Here is a 21,065-nt window from a genome sequence, read left to right on the forward strand (position 1 = left end):
TAGTATCCTCCTATGAGTGAGTACATACCATGTTCGTGTTTCTGAGTCTGGGTTATTTCACTCAGGATGATTTTTTTCTAGATCCATCCATTTGCCTGCAAACCTCATGATGTCATTGTTTTTCTCTGCTGAGTAGTATTCAATTGTGTATATGTACCACCACCCTAATTGTTGTGCTTGAAACCCCATCCAATGACTGAGGGAACTGCATGTAGAGATCCATGGTTAGGCCCCAGGTGGAGCTCTGGGAGTCCAATTAGTGAGAAAGAAGAGGGTTTATATGAGCAAAAATTGTTGAGACCAAGGTTGGATAAAGCACAGGGACAAATAGCCAAATGTTTGGAAACAAATGAACTATGAACCAATGGCTGAGGGACCCCAAACTGGATCAGGCCCTCTGAATGGGTGCAACAGTTGATTGGCTTGATCTGTTTGGGAGGCATCCAAGCAGTGGGACCAGTTCTTGTGCTCATTGCATGAGTTGGCTGTTTGAAACCTGTGGCTTATGCAGGGTCACTTGGCTCGACCTTGGAGGAGGGGACTGGACCTGCCTGGACTGAGTCTACCAGGTTTATCTCAGTCCTTGGGGGAGGCTTTGCCCTGGAGTATGTGGGAATGGGGGTTAGGTTGGGGCAGGAGGGGGAGAACAAGGGAATCCGTGGCTGATATGTAGAACTGAATTGTATTGTAAAATAAAATTAAATTAAATTAAAAAAAGAAAGGATTCCAAGAAATCAAGAATAAGCATGAAGAGAAATAGAATCCTAATGACAATGGTCCCTTTTTATTGGTTTTCTCCTGTCCCACACCAGGTGGCTCTTCTTATATGAGACATAATCTCTTTACTTTTTCTTTTAGCAATATGCTTCAGTTTAGAGAAGGAAGGAGCCAAATTTCAACTCTAAAGTCAGCTTAATTTATAACTAAATCAGAACCACAACTTTTCTAGCTTTAAAGAGAAATAGATGTTAGGCAGTGAGATATGACCCTGTGTATATTGGTACCAATAAATTCTTTCCTTCTGCTGTAGATGTGTGGATATCCAAGATCTTATAATTTCTGGAAGATGAAAGTGAAAATAAGATAATTTCTATTATCCTGTAAAGACAAAAACAGAACCATGCCCCAATCCTTGTTTGTCAAATTTTTCTTACAACTTGTAAAGACATCACATCAGTGGATGAGCTTTTGCTTCTCCTCATCAAGGGGATTCACCTGTTCAAAATGAATTTTTATTAAATTTGTTGGTATCCATAGCTTTTCTTCTTCTGCAGAAGCAAAATCAAAACACCTTCCCCAACATAGGATATATCCTGGTTTCCATTTTGGGGTCAACACATCTTCAAAATAAACCAACTGATTTAGCTCAGAAGTTTCTTCTGTTGTCCAGTGTATCTCCACAGCTATTGTTTCTTCCTCATTAGCATTGAGAAAATTCAAGGTTAATAAAGCATTATGAAATCTAATTCTAGGAGTCATAATTATCTGTTGCTGTTTATTTAGCATATCCTTTAAAGTTTAATTGAACCTTTCTATGACTACTTGGCTTGTGGGATTGTGTGATATACATGTAACATGCTATATATTGTAGTAGGCAAAGAACTGTCTCATTTTATTTGAGGCATATGCTGGGGCATTGTCAGTCTTATTTTGAACAGATGTTCTCATGATGGCCATAACTTCTAATAGGTGTGTAATCACAGAATCAGCCTTTTCAGAACTCATAATAGTTGCCCATTGAAATCCTGAATAGGTGTCAATGGTATGGTGTACACACTAATCTCCCAAATTCTGTGAAATGAACCACATCCAACTGCCAAACTTCATTTCTTTGTATGCCTTTTGAATTGCTTCCTATGGTAAATGGAGTTTGGAACTCCATTATAGAAGGAAAAGATAAGACATTTTCATACAATTTCCTTGGCTTGTTGCCAAGTGATGGAGAAATCCTTCTTTAAACCTTTGCTTTTTACATGGTGTTTCTTATGAAATTCTGAGGCTTCTAGCATATTACCTATTAGTAACTGATCAATATCATCATTACCTTATGCTAGATGTCCTGGCAGACCTGTATGGGGTCTGATGTGATATATATATATATATATATATATATATATATATATATATATATATGATGTTCCCTATTTCTGATAATTTCCTATAATTGTATGAATAATGAAGTTATGTCTGTGTAATCAGAAATAAATTCAGCAGTTTCAAGATGTAAAACAACTCTCTCTGCATATGAAGAGTCAGTGTCTATACTGAGGGGTTCTGTGAAGTGCATAAGAATGGCATGCACTTCTGCTTTTTGTACAGAGTTGTATGGACTTTGAAACACTTGACTTAAGTCTCCTGATTTGTATCCTGCTTTCCCTGATTTATTTGTATCAGTATAGAATGTGAGGACTCCAGAAATTGGCTTTCGTTGTACAATGTGAGGAAGGACCCATTCAGTCCACTTTATGAATTCTATTCTTGTGCTTTTGGGATAACAGTTGTTAATCTCTCCCAAAAAGTCACTGTAGGCTCTCTGCCAGTATTCATTATCTTCCCATAGTGAAAAAATTTCCTCATCAGTTGAAGGTACTAAAATTTCTGCAGGGTCCATTCCTGTCAACTGGTAAAGTCTTAATTTTCCTTTTTGAATCAAATCAGACATCTTTTCTATGTAAGTCCTTAACTTCTTACTTGGTTTATGTGGTGGAAATATCCATTACACTAGAATATCATCCCTCTGCACCAAAATACCTGTGGGGGAGTGTCTGGAGGGGAGTATGACCAGAATGCATTTAAGTACTGGATTTATGTGATCCACATGTGCTTCTTGTACTGTCTTTTTTTTTTTACTAGAGCCAATTCCTTCTCAGATTCAGGTCATAATTCTCTTGGACTATTTAAGTCCTTGTACCCTTTTGAAGTACTAGCCAAATTTTTAGTCCATCTTTAGGTATTCCAATGATATCCTGTAAGTTGGAAATGCTTCCTAACAATTTTTGAAAATCATTAAGAGTCTGCAATCAGTCTCTCCTAAGTTGTACCTTTTGGGGTCTATTTTTGTAGCTCTATTTTTTATCCCAATTAATTAATAAAATCTCCTCTTTGTATTTTTTTCAGGAGCAATTTTTAGTACCCACTGAGCCAAAACTTTATTTCTTCAAACATGCTTTTGAAAGTATCTAAATTTGGATCAACTAATAAGATATCATCCATATAATGATAAATTATGGATTGTGGAAATTTCACACGAATTATCTCCAATGGTTTTTGCACAAAATAGTGGCACAGGGTAGGGATCTTTAATATTTCCGGTGGGAGGACTTTCCATTGATATATCCTGACTGGCTAAGATTTTTTATAATTAAGTACTGTGAAGGCAAATGTTTCTCTGTCATTTTCTTGTAAAGGTATGGTAAAGAAATAGACTTTTAAATCAATAACTATTATAGGCCATTCTTTGGGTAGCAGAAAGGGCAGGGGCATCATAGTCTGTAGGGAGCCTACAGGCTGAATTACTTTATTAATAGCTCTCATATCTGTCAGCATTCTCCAATTACCAGACTTTTTCCTAATAACAAATACAGGAGAATTCCAAGTGCTGGTAGATTTTTCAGTGTGTTGAGCATTTATCAGTTAACCATTTTAAAGGTAGGCTTGTTGGTACTTCTGAGAGTTCAACAGCAGTTGTGCTCTGTTTATATACAGCCTAAATTGTTGATGACTGTTTTTTATAGCTTGTTATGATGTTATTCCTAGAAACACACATTGATCTGTGTTCTCTCTCAAAGAATTTTAATCAGGGTATTCCACTGCTGTAACAGATCTCAGCCCCAACGATTCATTGCTACACTTGTAACATATGGCTTCAACCTTCCTCTCTGTCCTTCGGACCCTATGCATTTAACCCATCTCAAACTGTTTTATCTGAGATATGGTTCCAATCCCTAAAAATTGGACATCTACTTCTTGAAGGGGCTAATTCAGATGCCATGATTTTGGTGTAATTATAGTCACATCCACACCTGTGTCTACCTGGCTCTCCAGAACAATTCCATTAATTCAAAGTCTGAAGTTTGGTATTTGTTCATTTATGGAAGACTGCCAAAATATTCATTTTATTTGTTCTTTGGAACTTTTGATTCACCTATCAAAGCTGTTCTGTCATCCAGTGCAGTATCATTCTTTACATTGGATACTGTAATATTAATTTTTCTGGAGAGGAAATTCCTCCACAGTGGCTGGAAATTTTTGGACCACATTTGATTTGGGGACCTGCAAGAGCCCCCCTGAGGCATTTGCCACCAGTGAAGGGTTGCCTCCTACATCTATTGTTGATTTGCACTCATTGGTTTGATGTCAGCCTTTGCTGCATCTTCTACATAATCCAGAAGGTTTGGGGTCCCCTATATGAGTTATTTCTAGAGGGAGTATTGCTTCTAGGAGCACCCTGTGTAAGTTTCTACTTACATGACCCGGCATATCATAGTTAAAACATTTGGTACGCCAAGGTCTTCTTCTACCTCTGTAAATTGCCTCTCCTACTCAAGCCTCATTACTATAGTTAAGAGACTCAACACCATTAGTATATTGAATACATCTTCCAAATGTGCTGATCTGACTTTAATGGTGTAAGTGTTCATTTGCATTCTGTATTAACATTGTTAAATGTCAAGGACTCAGTTAATACTTATCTTAATTCTTTATCTGACACAGCTTTTTTTATAGCTGTGGTCAGCCTTTGTAAAAAACATCAGTGGAAGGTTCTTATGGTGCTTGGAACATCTTTGTATATAACTCAGTTGGTTTTACTGGTTCTGGAATTTTCCCCAAGCATTTAGAACTGCTGTACTGCATAGAAATATTGTATGCCCATCATACGTGGTTTGTACATTTCTATCAGTGAAATGTCCCTCACCAATAATTTGATTCTGGGTGATTGTAAAACCTCTGATCTCACCCTGTTGTTCTAGTTTCCTAGCCTCCGCTCTCAACCAGCTTTTCCTTTGTAACTGCTGGCTATATTCTAGAACAGCTGAGATTAACTGATTCCAATCATCTGGTATGATTCTATTTGTGGTAGACCACGTATTTAATATCTATCTTACATATGTTGAATGTATGCCATATGTGACCACTGCATCCTTAATATTTTAAATCTCTCATAGGAATAAGTTGCAACATATATTCCACATAAGGCTCAGGCTGTCTATCATCTGCTGGCTTCTCACAGATGATGACAGGATGAGCCAATTTATGAGAGCCATCTAGCAATGTGATGAGTTGTATGGCCTTGCCCTTGTTATCTTTACTGAGATTTTCTTCTAGGGCTTGCAAACAAGCACCTAGGATCTGCTCCAGTGAATGAACCCACTTTGTTGGAAGAGATTCCAGAGATTTTATGGAATCATGCAACCTTTCATGTTCTTCTAAAACACATGAGTCCATAGACTTTATTTTATCAGTTAATGATAATGTTTCTTCCTTATAAAGTGTCTGAGTAGTAACAACTTCACCCTGGAGGGTTATTGTTCTATCCATTAAGTACTCATGTTTATTATTAATAAAATCAAATCTGTTTGTACATTTATTATTAATAGGCTGAAGTTCTTGTAGAAAGTTAACCAATTCCAAACTAAGGAAACTGTTATGTAAGTCGTTATTGCTACCTTGTAAATTTTTGGTAGCAGATTTCAGAGAAAGAATCTTTTTATGTAAGTCTTCATTGCTACCTTGTAAAGCCTGTATCAGTCCCGATAAAGACTCATCTTTGTTATTCCTATTAAACCAGTTTTTCAATGCTATGTAAATTATTATGATAAATGTCAAAATGTTGCATACCAAATGCACCCCTGGAAGGTCATATATTTCCTGTAAAATTTCACCCATCATACAAGCAAAAAAGTCCTTAAGCTCTTGTGAAGTAATGTTTTCCGCCATGTTTTGATAAATATTCAAAATTTGTAAAGAAAATTTTATTAATTTGTATATTTATTAATCAGTTTTAAAATGTAAAATTATCAAGTACTCTTACCTGAAATGAAATTCTTGATTGCTGGTGTTTAAGTCCTTGCAATGGTTTTTTGGGTGTAGTAGAACTGTTTAGCCAGCAAGTGTTACTGGTATAGCACTAAAATAGGTCTGATGCAAGCTGACTGAGGTCCCTGAATGGCTCCTGTGAATAAGCACTTACCCAGGCTACCCCTGAGTACTAGGTAGGAATGCTGGGACCACAGCAGATTTTATACAACAATGAGGCAATACACCAATGTGCTGGAAGCCCTCAGGTACAGTCATGCATCTGGCAGGAGCTGCCTGTCTGGTTGGTGCTATAGGTCTGGTAACAGCAGGTGGGAATGCCGCACTGGACTAGACTCAGCTGGAGTGGTAGAAGCCAATGGAAGCCAATGGAAGTGCACACTCAAGGGCACTGTATGGCATGCCAGGGTGTCCTGGAATTGGCAGCTGTTACACTGAACAATTTTAAAAGTTAAAGAACATTCTGCTGGTAATCTCTAAACAGGTGGAGAACTGAAACCCAATTTGGCTGCTAAAAGCATGGAACTAGAAAGGTACTTTTCTCTGGTGCTCTATCCTCTGCCTTATGAGTCACCTGGCCAGAGAGTGATTGACTCACCTGCTACATGCGCTGCCTGGTCTACTGCCTCCCTAATGGGCTGCTGTATGCAGCTGGTTACCTGAGCAGGGGTCAGGACCTTTCTGAAGGATTGGGCTGCATGGGCTCTTCAGGGCAGAAAAACTCACCAGCAGTGGCCAGAATACTTCAGGGTTTGGTCATGCAAGTAGCACCAGTGGGGATGCAGGGCTCAGATTCACATGATTAGGACAGAGTGGCTTGGGAGTGTTAGCAAGGCTGACCTGCAGTAAGCACACAAGCCTCTGAGCCAACCTGCTGCCACTGCTGCAGCAACTGTGTTCAAAAGCTACAGGGAGTGTGAGCCCTTTTTGTCACGTGGGTGTCATTTATTAAGATCAATATACATGAATCTATTAAGTGGGTAACAGAATTTATTAAGACATAAATTGAGGAAATACACTCATGATTACAGCATAGAGTGGACATCAGAAGTTTTCCTCTGATCTGACTGGGAGCAAATATACCTCACAGGCAGGAGCAGGGAGAAGGGGCATGTGACCCTTCTCCAGCTCCTTATAGAGGTCACAGACAATAGCAAGAAGCACCACTTCCTTTGGGCCATATAGCCCAGGATCATGGGAGGAGCAAATATTACTACACATGGACAAGTACAAACCTATAACCACAGGCAGAAATGTACGCACTTGTATAAACAAGCACCATACATAGTATACCACACACACACACACACACACACACACACACACACACACACACACATACACACACACACACACACACACATACACACACACAGAGTCTAAACTGTTTTGCTTTGTTTCATCTAATTGTAACCCAGAAACCAATACTTTATAAAGCAGGATGTCTTTAATAAAACTTATTGTATTTATTACTATATTATGTGCATATGCATGTGTGAATTATGTGTGCATGAGAGTTGGACACAAATGTGGCATATGATGTATGCAGAGATCAGTGGATAATTTGGGAGAGTCAGATCTCTCTTTCCACTGTGGGCTCTCGGGATTAAACTCAGGTCATCAGGCTTGCATGACATGTAGACAAAATTCTAAACAGTCTTAGTAAATAAGAAACACAGAGTCAAATAGAGAGGTAATAGCCAAAGAGATCAGAGAGCTACAACTATGATATATTACTACCTCTCTGCCATCACTTCCCCAGAGAGAGTTTCTTCCTGTCTGACTTGAGTTTTTATTGCCTTTCTATTCTTCCTTCTCATTGGCTCTAAGCTCAGCCACATGACTTCCTTGTCATTCCCTGTCTATACAGACCTCCAGGTTTCTATGTTTGGTACTGGGATTAAAGGCTCACTCATGTCACTATACTTGGCTGTGTCCTTGATCACACAGAGACTCTGTTTGCCATGTTACCAGATTAAGGGGATTAAGGGCATGTTCTACCATGACTTGACTCTGCTTGTGGCTCGCTATGTGACCTCACTGTGTGACCTCTGATCTCCAGGCAAACATTATTTATTAACATACAAATAAAGTCATATTTCAGCTCAATTAAAATATCACCACAATGACAAGCATTTTAACCCATTTAGTGCTCTTGCCAGTGGTAAAACCTGTATTTCTAAATGTTTTCTTCAGATAACTTTTCCTCATTCATTGGGTCACTTTCTGAGTGCACACCTAAACACTTTAAATTGTCTTTTGGAACCACCGTCCTCTCAAAATGGTTTTGGATTAATTAAGTATTGACCCAGACATTCTGCCTTTTTCCTCCACTCCTAGGAGGCTATCATTTTACCCTACTCTAGCTAAATTAAATATTTCTTGGAAAGTCTCTGTGGCCCCACATGTTTCCATTTTGTGATGAGGCCCATTGTCCTGCGTGTCCTGGGAAGAGCCTCTTTCCATTTTCCCAGCTGTATGGAAAAGCATCCAGCAAGTTCTACTCAAGTTTTCCATAAAAATGTGTTTATCCACATCACTACCATGCTGCTCTCACAGCTGATCTTTTGGCCTGTGTGGCTCTTGTGCTTTGGGTGTTTCCCCCAGACCCAGTTCCATGGTGATAAGGAAACCAGGATAACTGTAGCTCTGGGTCTAGATATTCTCCAATGATATCACTCACCCTCACCAGTGCCTGACAGAATCATCTACTTTCCCCACACATACAGTTTTCCAGCAAAATACCTCTGGCCTTTTACTTGTATATGTTTTAATACAGGAGGAAATTTGGCATTTAGGTTCTCTGATGAGCCAGTTGGCCTGAACTCCCCCTTCTACAGCTGTGTGGAGGCTCCATCTGCATTTTGACCTTCATACCAATGTTTTTTGGGCATGAACCACATCATCTCATCTTATACATTTGATCTAGGAAATTAAGTTAAATTGTATAACAAGAAAAAGCTAAATAATCCCAAAGGCTACAGTGGAAAACACCCCTAGTTCTGTTCAGTGAGGACTGGAATCTTGGACTGGCAAATGGCAGATTAGTTATGCCCTATCTGCATCATGGGAGTTTCCTTTTAGCTCATCCAGACAAATAAAAAAGCATCCAACACTGAAGACAATATGTTAAATTCTCCAGAGAATATCTACTAACTAAAGAACTCAATGAGTCTGATAAACAATACTTTTAAACAGCATTGCATAAAACTCTGAAGCAAATAACAACTTTGTAGATGGAGTTTTCCTGTCCTGACTGCCTGTTCCCAAATAACCAATAGCCACTTCTCGAATAACCAGCTTGGAGACTTCATATAAATTATATATGCTCGGCTGATAGCTCATGGTTGTTACTAGCTAACTCTCACCCTTAAATTAACATGTATTTCTTATCTATGCTTTGCTACATGGCTTGGTACTTTTTCTCAGTACAGCATGCTCATCTTGCTCTCTCTGTGTCTGTTGGTAACTCTGTCACGCCACCCCTCTTTATCCCAGAATCCTCAGTTTGATTGTCCTGCCTAACTTTATCCTGCCTTGCTACAGGCCAATTAGCTTCTTTATTAACCAATGAGAGTAATATATATTCACAGTGTACAGAAGGATTATTCCACAGCACACCCTCTGCTTGTTTGTTATTAATAGAAGGAAAACTTCACTATGCAAATCAGCCCCTCACACATGCCTGGTGAGCAGGAGGTTCTAAGTTCAAACCCTAGTTATCATCCCCAAAAGAGGACAGACTAACTCTCAAACAAATGTACATTACATTCATTCTGGAACCATGAACCTTGACCTCTACCCATTATAGTTATTAGTTTCTATCAGGACATCTACTTAATGTCTTAGTGCATAAAATAGTAAAATAAAAGCAAAAAAAAGACTGAAGAAAGACAGACCACAACCAAAGCTTGTTGATTTCCTATGGATGCAGCTGCAGAAAAAGTTAAGCATAGTCATAGAAGTGGATGCTGCATATTCCTCCTTCCACATATTCAGCTATGTGTTTCTGCATTGCTCTGGGACAGGAGGGTCAATAAACAAGACTCTCACAATGGAGAGACAGGAAGTACACAAAAGTCTCTGACAAATATCTAGGTCACATTTTTCTTTATATTTCTATGCTTCATTGTTTTTAGATGTTATTGCTAGTATATGGCATCCAGTATCTTACAGATAAAGAATACTATTAATAAAAAACTACCTAAGTATAAAAAGTTGTCAATGAAAGTAAATTGTCCCTACAGATAAGAAACAATAAAAAAAATACCCAGTGATTAAAAATGGTAAATTTTGCATTCAATCAAAAGCCCATGAAAATGTTACAACTTATGTAAATTAAGTTGAAGAGGTTTTAAAATAATTATATTCCACTGATCTGGGGATATAGAGATGAAAGTGTTCTACACACAGCTAATATAACCTTACCAGATTGCAAGGTGTCAACACATTGAATGATCTACAGATATTCACCTCATTTGAACCTCTGCTGAAACAATACTGAAAAAACACAAATTAAGAATAAAGCAGCCGGGCAGTGGTGGCACACGCCTTTAATCCCAGCACTCAGGAGGCAGAGGCAGGCGGATCTCTGTGAGTTCGAGGCCGGCCTGGACTACCAAGTGAGACCCAGGAAAGGCACAAAGCTACACAGAGAAATCCTGTCTCAAAAAAACAAAAAAAAAAAAAAAAAGAATAAAGCAGGTTATGTATTATTAGGTTGAATGTCCTAAATTAATAGAAATGTTGTGAATGTGTGTGTGTGTGTGTGTGTGTGTGTGTGTGTGTGTGTGTGTGTGTATTGAGAGAGAGAGAGAGAGAGAGAGAGAGAGAGAGAGATTGGTATTACTAAATCAAAAAGGGAATATTAAATTTCTGAATAAAATATTTTTATAATACGTGATTTTTCTTATTCATTGTGTTTTCCCATTGCTATTGCTATCCAAATGATTGTCTCTCTCATTATATATATATATATATATATATATATATATATATATATATATATATATATATATATATATATAATATGTATATATATGACAATAGAATGAAAAGTAAATAGGAGAAAACAAATACCAAATAATAGTCTCTTTAGACTCAAGCTGATCAAAGGATATAGAATTTATATGATGTAATTATAAATCTGGTCTAGTAATAGGCTTTTAGAGCCAGTTGACAGAATAAAGATGTCTCCCACCACCCACCACTATTTTAAGAGGCAGGGACTTTCTTTGTTACTTAATCTGGCCTGAAATTTCTCAGTTAGCTAACCTCCTGCCTCAACCACCTAAGATATCAACTACAGGTTCATGTTAACATGCCAAGCTATTTAAATTTTCACAAATAAATCTTTTAAAGTATCAGGTGTTCCAGTTGCTCACTATGTATTTTGACTATACTGCAATTAAATGGAATTTTTAAAATGAAAACATCACTAAAACCATATGAATTGCAGTAAAAAAAGAAAAAATAAAAAACCCCACAAATTGCTGCATGCCCTCCCCTCTGCATATCAGACTGACTGGTTCTGCTGTGTCTGGCTCATGTGCAGTTGCAACAAACAACCTCCAAACTGACCTCAGAGGTAAATCATTACCATCCATGCTGCTTTATTTTGGAAAAAAAGAAAAAGAAAAAGAAAAGCCTACTATCCATTCCTAAAAATTTGAAAGTAATCTAAAGCTATAATGAAATTAAGAAACAGCTTTAATGGGTGAATTCCTATTTACAAGTGGGACAGTGTGGAAAAATAACATCAACAGCTAATTGGGGAGGAAAAAAATTTAGCTCTCTTCAGTAAAGGTTTGTTGAAGTGAAAAAAACACAGTTGATATAATCAGCACAAGGCAGGGAAGGCAGCAAATGTCCATTGTGTTTTGCAGGATCTCTCTTCAATCATAACATACCTGTCTCCTTAAAAAGCCACTTGAAATTTGTGACACTGTTAAATGACCAAAATTTTTAATTTTATATAAAACAGAGCACTCACCCTTTTGAAATTTGTGATGACAAAGACAAACTTGTCTTTGAAATGTGTGTAATTGCCAAGTTTAATACCAGAGGGGAGGAAAACAAAGACAGGCAGTAGTCATGTGCATCACTGGTTTTGCTATTTTTGTGTGATTTTTGGGGAGCAAAACAAACTGTCTCTCCAGACTGTTACTCCTCACTGTCAGTGGACAAATGCCATATTTTACCCTCTGCTCTGGTCTCTGTCACACCTCTTTCAGGAGGGGTTTCCTAAATACAGTGTTTCTGTTCTTTCAAAACTGCTTAGCATTTAGGGTGCTCCAGGGTCACAAAGCTGTTAGTGGGGTTAGAAGGAAAATTCCAGGATTTGGTAGCTGTGTTTCTGAGGATTGAAGAACATAATACTCCTCTGAGGTAGTCAGAAGTGAAGAATGTTTGTGTGTCTCCATAGAAGTAAAGATGTCCCCGTGAATACATGAGTGAAATGGCCCTGTCCTCTCCAGAGCCCGCATGAGATCAAGATAGTCAGAGATCCTGCATAGATGTAGAAGGAGCTCATGAAGCCTCAGAACTAGCTGAGGAGATTTGGCAGGTGAAGGCTTCTGGGAAAAGGAGGAGGGACCAGTTTTCGTCAGAGACTTGGCTCCTGTTAGAATGCACATGCTCCAATGGATGGCCATATACCTGTGCACCAAAGGGCAGCAGTGAGTGGGCTCAGTGGATTAGGAAAAGAGGACATGGAGTTGGGAGGGAGATGTGATATGAAGGGTGTCCAGGAAAAATTGAATGGGGTAAGGGATTGATACAATCAAAAATAGAGAATGATTATACACACACACACACACACACACACACACACACACACACACACACACACACGAGAGAGAGAGAGAGAGAGAGAGAGAGAGAGAGAGAGAGAGAGAGAGAGAGAGAGAGAGAGGTGGGGGGAGAATAGAGATGCCCCCATGGTGACAGGACCAAGGAAAGGTAAATATAAAATGTTGATGGCAGATGACTGAGACAGTACTAGGACAGTACAACAATGGCCTTGGGAGACTGTGGGCCGTATGCTTCTAGTGGATGACACCACTTTGAAGGTAGTGTGACAAAGTAGAGGCTGGATATCTTCCTTGACCTTCCATTCCCACAAGGTATTGTCTACAGAAAACAAGGGGGAACTCCAACAGGTACTTTTGCTGTTCTTGGTTAGTGTCTGGATTGCACAACCTGGTTCACCTCACTTAAATCTCAGAAGATCAAAGGTAACAGAGGAAACAGTGCAAGGAAAATTCGGCTTTATCTTTAACGTAATGAGTTAAACTGTTGAGTTTTAGTGAAGCTTAATGTTAATATATTCTTAAAAGTGAAAAATGATTGTAAAATAAAGTTTTCTGAAGTAGCTCATACCTAATAAACTTCCTTCTCTCATGTGATCCTGGAGACATGGAGGACTGCTTCTTCTCTTCATTTTCACTTACTATAAAACTGAGGTTTAAGTAATTTAATTGCCCAAAGCCTTTGATAAATAAATAACAAAGTCTGTTCTTTCCTCCAAGCTCCCTGCTAGTCAGTTAATTCTACATGAATAGGACTTTAAGATCTCCCAGGAAACATCTGTCTTAGCAAACAAATTAAGGAAATACTTAAATTTGTGTTTCAATGCATGCCATACATACTCAAAATGATAAATGTTTTGTTTCCATCGCATGAAATTAGAGCAGGGGGACTCCAAGGATCCTACAGGAGGGGAACAGTCACAGAACAATAGTTAAATCTCCTTAATATTAAGGCAAGGTCCTAAACACAATGAAAAAATCTAATTTAATCATAGTTTAGGTCATGGAGCTTTTAGTAAGGATGTATGTATATGAATACATATGTAGATGAATTTATAAATGGTCTTATTAAATAAAAAACACAGAGCCAGATATAGGGGTGAAAACCTGAGAGAGATCAGAGGAATAGGAACAGCCACATGCTAACCTCACCTCACCAACTCCACAGCTTCCAAAAGGTAAGATACTTTCTGTCTACCCATGCCGATATGTCTTGCTGTTCTGACATCTGATTTGCTCTCTCTGTCCAGCTATATCACTTCCTCTTCCTGCCCAGCTCTGTCACTTCCTATCTATCTGTACAGACCTCCAGACTTCCATGGTTAACTAGTCTTGGAATTTAAGGCATGTGCCACCACATCTGACTCTGTTCCCAGTGTGGCCTTGTACTCACATAGATCCAGACATATCCCTGCCTTCCAAGGGTGAGTATTAAAGGCATATGCTAACATTGCATGACTTTTATATTTACTTATGATGGCTGGATTTTTCCTCTGATCTCCAGGCAAGTTTTATTTATTTTGTCTAATAAAAATTTTTAAAAGTTATAACTAAATTAAAGAAAGACTATATGTAATAAGTACAATAAATATATACAATATATACATGCAATGAATACATCAACAATGTCAGTCCATTTACATTTGACAAATTCAGTGAAAATATTCCATTATATATCCTATTTTGGTGATTCCAAAATGTACCTGATTTACTTTCTACCCTATCCTGAATTACCAACAGAAAACTATCATATGATGTCTTTCAAATTTACACACTTTGCACCTCCTTAGTGAGTTTCTTTTCAGAATTTTCTTAATAAGGAAAACTGTAACTACAACTATCTAATCTTCAACTCCCTCAGAGATGCAAGAAGAAAATAATATTACCTAGTAAAACAGGAAGTGCAAACAAGTGACTTCCAAAAAAATGTGAGTTATTATAGAAACACTCAGCTTCCTTAACAGTTATCAAAGGTTTCTCTGCAATGTTGGAACATCATCTTTGGCCTACAGGCTTAACATATCTGACTGACTCATTTGTGAAGCAGGATGTATGCAGGGCCTACAGCTTGAGTTCATATTCTATGTGAGTATCCATGTACTATAGAAAATTGAATTCTGCCAGTGTCATGTCATGATTCAAGATTTTAAATTCTGGAAATTGCTGGTATTTTTGGAATTCAGCTTCCCATCCTTCTCGGCTTGTGGGTGGCTTCATCTCCTTTATTAAATGCCAGTCTACTATTGAAACACCAGACTCCATCAGCCTAATTACTCCTCCAAGAATAACTGTTCTAGTTACTGTTCAGCTGCACACCAGGAGCCATTGACCCACTGCCTGCTCAGCTGCCTTCAAAGGAATAGGCACTGTATGTTTTCTGAATTGCAAAGCCACTTCAGCAATGGTGTCATATTGTTCTGGACTCAGAGGATGCCTGTTGCCAAAGCTGCAACCACATTTGTCATGGCAAGGATCGGTAGTCGTGTGTGTGTGTGTGTGTGTGTGTGTGTGTGTGTGTGTGTGTGTGTGTGTGTGTGTGTCCTGCTTATCCATTTTGGATAGCATACTGTCAGCAGTTGATTCAAGGATACTTTCTTGCCAAGTGGCTAACTTTTGCCTCAGTGGAAGTTAACTCCACATGCAGTTTCTTCAATGTTCATATCTTTTATGAGGTAGATTGGTGCTGGCACAAGCAGACATGTCTCATAAAAAAAAGAAAAATCTATGTTATTAAAGTATCTTATATGGTAGATTTTGTACATCTCTGAAGGGTTTGAAGATGACCTGTCTATCTAAAATATATCTCTGCTTGACCTTGAAAACCTAATATGACTACAAGTTCAATTGTAATGACTAACTACTAACTTTCATTTCTTTAGATCCTAATCATTGGTAATAATAACATTCAAGGATTAGCAAATTGCCATTGTTAAATGAACTGTATAGGTACAATATCTTGAACAAGATTAGGAATACATGTACAGTATTTTCTAACAAAATCAACCTCAAATTTGTATCAATATACATAATTTGTATGCAAAATTATACAATAATCCAATTCAATGTAAAATATTTAAAACTAGTAGTTTGCTTTATAAAAGTAGATTCAATAATCTACCTTTTTATCTATGAAACATCTATATCCTCTCATCTTTCTTTTCAGAGTAATTCAATAATCTAACTCTTATCTATATCCTCCTTTTCCTTTTTCCTTTTTTCAAATAAGAACTTTAAATCTAATCTCCTTTGTTTAGCCTTTTTTCCTGACCATTAACAATAACAACTTGTAATCAACCATCCTAAACAATGACAATTATCCAAAACCCATTGAAAAACTAAAAGCCACCCACCCCACCTCTTGGGAATGTGGGTATCGTGTTCTTAAAATTGTTTCCTGCTGTTTAGGGGTAAAGAAAAATTTTGGGTTAATTGTCATGTCCTGGGAGAAGTATATGTATTATGTGTTGTCCAGTCTCTGCATAATGTAAAAGTGCAGGGCTTATCTCAAGTCCTCGCTCAAATAAAAAAGGAAAGAAACCTCCAAAATTGAAAATCCCTCCAAAATAAACAAATAAAAACTACAATTTAAAGAGATATTAAAATAATCAGACACAGACCCCAAGAATCCAATTGCCATTATTAAGCTAAGGGCTCAAGTATACAGACAAGATGCAAGAAAATATAGGCATTGTAAGTGGAGATGGGCATTCTGAGAAACAACCAAAAGGAATTGTTAGAAACAGGGGAAAACATGCTAGAAATGAAGAATGCCTCTGTTAGGATGAACACTAGAAAAGATCATGATTCCAAACTGAGAGCAGAATTTCTAAAAGTATCTGATAATGTCTCAATACAAACCTCAAAACTGAAAAGCAAACATAAAAAGACTAGGTAGAAAACATTAGAAAGCCAAAAATTGTGGAATACTGATAAAAGATGTGTATGATAAATATGTATACAATCTTGATACATGAGAATGAAGAAATAGAAAACAGAACAGAGGGAATATTTAAACAGTTTTCCAATATTAATCTCTGTCACCAGACTACAATCCCAGAAAGCTCAGTAAATACACACAGAATAAACAAAACAATCCTGAAGGAGGTAGCTTGCTTCAAACTATAGATAAAGGACTAGTCCTGTTACAAGGCAAAGAAAAAACAAAGCCCCACTCATCTATCAAGGGCCCAAGGTAAGAAGTACATTAAATTATTTATACAAATAATGAAAGTGAGGATTAAGCAAGGGTTTAAAGGCAGAGATGGTGTTGAGAGGGAGGAGCAAACATAATACAGAATTTTCTCATATAAAGTCACCCTTCAAAACTGAAGGAGAAATGAAGACTTTTTCAGGTAAAAGGAGAAAGACATTGAAGGAATCCATTAGTTGTAGACTTGCTTCACAAAAAATATCAGGCAACTGTGGAGGCCCATGGAGACCCCAGCTTGTGACTGGTTTTCATCTTGACTCAAGGTCAGAGAATCCAACTTTCTTTTTCCCTGCAAGGCTGCATAATAGGAAGTTTTGGCCAGAGATGTGGTTACCAGGTATCTTATACTTCAAGGCCTATTTACAGGATACATTTTCAGGGATATTTAAATGTGGCCACCAAATGTCTTAAGTACTAAGGAGATGATTATACTGGATTGTGTTTTGTACCTTGAACTGTTATGTCCTTGCAAGGGGGAGGTCTTTTGCCCCCCCACACACACACTTGCTTCTGGGTATATAAAGGCTGTGAATAATAAACTCAGTGTCCGTGGTATTGACCCAGAGACCTCCTGAAGCTATCCTGTGTCTCTGTCTTTTTCTTCATCTACATCTATATTTCATAGCTTTCATAGTTATCATTTCCCAATTCCACACTCCCCACTTTAGAACCATTCAACAGGTCGAGTGGGACTTGACAGGAGAGGCTCTTTAGGGAGAAAGATGGAAACAAAGTTCAGGAAGTCATTAGGAAGCAAAAGTACTGAAGAAGGAACAAGTGAGAGCCAATGGGAAGTTTCATTTATCTAACTTATAAATGATAATCCAGTTTGTTCAAAATAAAAGAACAGTGTATTGAATTGCATACAAGTACACAAGAATGCCTACTGTGAATGCTGATGTATAACTGAAACAAGTAACATCAGTGATGCTGTTAGTGTCCAAGAAAAGTCCCAAAGTAAGACCAATAGTCACATATGCAATTTAGCAAGAGCATTTATTATTTCCAACAGTTGAGATGGCAAATAGTGACCCCAGAGTGAAGTCACAAGCCCATTTTAAGAGGAGTTAGGGAAATTCCAGGCAGGAGGGATTAATTTTGGTGGAGGAAAGATTAGTCTGAGGGCAGATTGGTGGAAGGTTCTACTGGTTAGGGACCTTCCAGCTACAGGGTAGGGAAAGCTATCTTTAGCTAGTAGAAGGCTGTGGGACTCCTGCTCAGCCAGCAAGTAGAAGGCTGTGGGGTTCCTGCTCAGCCAGTAGAAGATTGTGGGATGCCTGCTGTTTGGTTGCCCCTGAGTTGTGGTCTTTCTGAGAACTTCTTGCTCAGCTCCAGCCAGTTCTAATAAACCAAAACGAAGGCCTGGTCCCTACAGGGCTGTTAGAAGCCTGTCATGGATCTGGTCTGGCTCTGTAGCCCTCTCAATGCATGAAACCTGGGGGAAGAGTTACAACTATTTTATCATAAAGGAAAGGTATGGCTGATTCATAATCCATAAATTAGCCCAGCACTGTTTGAAACAGATTGGTTGTAAATGTATATGTGAATTCCATGGCAACCTGCAAAACATGTTTCTTCAAATGCGTGACCTATATGTCAGGATGGGAGGAAAATTAAATCATATAAAGTGATCAGTTAAACCACAGATGAGTGGAAACCAAAAAGAGTGGAAGATAAAAGTTGGGGCAAAGGATAAGGACATCAAGCAAAAACAGTGATAGACAGGGGACATATTAGTGCAGTGTATCAGAAGCTGCCAGAACACTGGTGGTATAGAGGCACAAATTAGAAGGGATTATCAGAGAAGATCATAAACTCTACACCCAACTATGATCTCTCTGCAGAGCAAAGTACCAAGCCTTTTTCTTTGAAACTGTTATGCCCACATTACAAGACCCCCAACAAACCACCAAGGAGCTGACTTAAGATGCAAAAACAAAAGATTTCTTTATTCAAGCCTGGACAAGGACCTCATCTGACACTAAGTTACAGCAAGTGAAGGAGGAAGGTCTGAGCATCTATTACAAGTGGCTTATATAGGAAAAAGTTTACAGGCAGTGGGTTACATATCTTAGCATCCCAAGACTGGATGGGTGATTAGGGGTGAGGTACTTCTTTGAAGTTATTGGTTGAACTTTAAGTGTGACTGACAGGAGGCAGGATATCTACAGAGACATAATTTTTTACTTCCTGTATTCTGTCTTGCTGGGTCCAGGATATATACATTTAGATTTATTGTTCCAGCCCAATTCAGCCCCTGATCAGTTCTGGGTTCAACCCCTGGTCAGCAGATACCTTGAGATAGGGGCTGACTCTCACTCAGGAGGGCTACTGATTTTCTTTTACCTTCATCCCCTCCTCTCCTAGTGACCTAAGGACACCCAATCATGGGTTGTCAATGTTTAATTTGGTAGAATGAGTGCCTACCCCAAGCCAGGTGGCCCTCTTCTATATCTTGGTTGAGGATCTTATATTGCATTTGAGTCCTTTACACCATTAATTGGATGGTCCCCAATCTTTCTCTGATGAATTGCATCAGCTTGTTTAAGAGGCAGGGCCTGAAAGTTAGTATGAAGACTAGTAGCAGTAAGAGTCAAAAGAGGGTGGAGATTAGAGTTATTGGCTGGGGGAAACTGTTATACCAAGATTTGAACCATCCCTGGCCAGATTCCCTGTACCTTTTCTGCTTATTGAGACCTTCTCTTACTTTGGCCATAGAGTCCTTAAGCAGCCCAGACTGATCTACATAAAAACAGCATTCATCTCCCAGGGCTGCACACAATCCTCCTTGTCATAAAAAGATGTTTAACATCTCCTGTTTTGCATGGCTATTTCCACTAAGGAAGTCAGGGATTCCTGCAAATGAGAGATGGAGGTTTCTAATATCTCTATATCTAGATCAATGACTGCTTAGAGGTTGAAATAGTGCTGATTCTGGGTAATCAAGGAGGCTGTCCCAGTCCCTATCCTGACAAGGCTGGCTCCCAATAAGGCACTAAGAGTTAAAGCAGTCACAGGTTCCCTTTTGGTTTCTGATGTGCAGATTCCCAGTTTGTCAAGGAACTTGTCCTCCACATGGTAAATGAGTCTGGTGACCAGGCATCCCAGCACACAGAATCCTTCATTATGTTTGAGAGTCATAGTGTGGATACAGAGGGTAAGGCCAGTGGAAAATGCCCACCAGGTATTATTGTGGGGAATTAGGTAGAAGGCCCCCTTAGGAATGGTTTGAGAGGAATTGAATAAGGACTGTTGATTAACAGGGACATTGCCAATACAGGTCCTGGCTCTGGTGATCTGCTGTAGAGTCAGCTACGCTGTGGATTTCCTTCCACACTGAGTGAAGTCCAAGGTTTAACTAAACATTCCCACCATGATAGTGCCCTCTTAGTAAGGGGGGAGGGGTTGTAGCAAAGCCAGCAAGCTGTGGTCAAATCAAGCTTTGAAGCATTAAGCACTGAAAAAGACTGAGTTATGATGCCCAGGAGCAGAACCAGTGGATGACAGGCACTGTGTGGTGGTTTGCCCTAGGCATATACAGGGCAGTAATCATCCAAGGCTGTTGTACATGGGTGTTTGGCTGTGTTGATGTGTTGATTACAAAAGACATCTAGGGGTCTGGGGTTAGTTTAGGCATACGAGGATGGGCTAGAATAATGTTGGGGCCCATGGGCTATTGGTGGACAGGCTTGATCTTTAGTTTGAGGTGAAAAGTCAACCCATGATCATAGCCATCCTTATAAAGTCTTATCCCCATGTCCTTCTCATCAGCCAATCTATGAATTCAAGTCCCTTTTCTGTAAACCTGATGGTTAGGAGGTTACACCAATATTCAAAGCATTCTCCCCACCCTACTCATTGCCAAATGGGGTTTGATCAAGCTCTCATGTAGACTGCTGAGTAGCCTTTACAATAATTTTGCATGGTCACCAGCCCAGAGTTATTTCTGGTTACTGTTATGAGGTCCCAATAGGAGTTGGATCCCCATTAGGTGTTGCCAGATTTTTCAC

This window comes from Peromyscus maniculatus, chromosome 13 (genome assembly GCF_049852395.1).
Source record: "Peromyscus maniculatus bairdii isolate BWxNUB_F1_BW_parent chromosome 13, HU_Pman_BW_mat_3.1, whole genome shotgun sequence".
Lineage (NCBI taxonomy): Eukaryota > Metazoa > Chordata > Mammalia > Rodentia > Cricetidae > Peromyscus > Peromyscus maniculatus.